This window comes from Carlito syrichta, unplaced genomic scaffold (genome assembly GCF_000164805.1).
Source record: "Carlito syrichta isolate Samal-C Ts95f unplaced genomic scaffold, Tarsius_syrichta-2.0.1 Scaffold153774, whole genome shotgun sequence".
Lineage (NCBI taxonomy): Eukaryota > Metazoa > Chordata > Mammalia > Primates > Tarsiidae > Carlito > Carlito syrichta.
Window position 1 is genome coordinate 12,033 of NW_007097870.1, and position 476 is coordinate 12,508.

Here is a 476-nt window from a genome sequence, read left to right on the forward strand (position 1 = left end):
GCCGGGCTCAGTGGCTCAGCCTGTAATCCCAGCACTTTGGGAGGCCGAGGCAAGCAGATTTCCTGAGCCTGAGGGTTCAAGACTAGCCCAGGCAACTTGGCGAGACCTCATCTCTAAAAAAAACAAATTAAAAAAAACAAGCCATGCACTGGACAGCAGAGCGCTAGAACCTTCCCAGAGAAGCTGCTCCCAGTGTCCTGACGGGGAATGATCTCCACCTCACCTTCCTGAGTGAAAAGGTCCAGGGACGGGCGGCATGTCTGCTGTCTCACATCCGTGTGGAATGTACGCCCTTGGCTGCAGGGATGCCACAGCTCGGGGATGACAGGCAGGAATCACAGCAGTGGCTTCCCAGGAGGGGAGCTCTGGTGGCTGGGGTGGGGAGGGTGTGGTGGCTCACACCTGCAATCCCAGCACTTTGGGAGGCAGAGGAGAGGACTGCCTGACTCAGGGGTTTGAGACCAGCCTGGGCAACA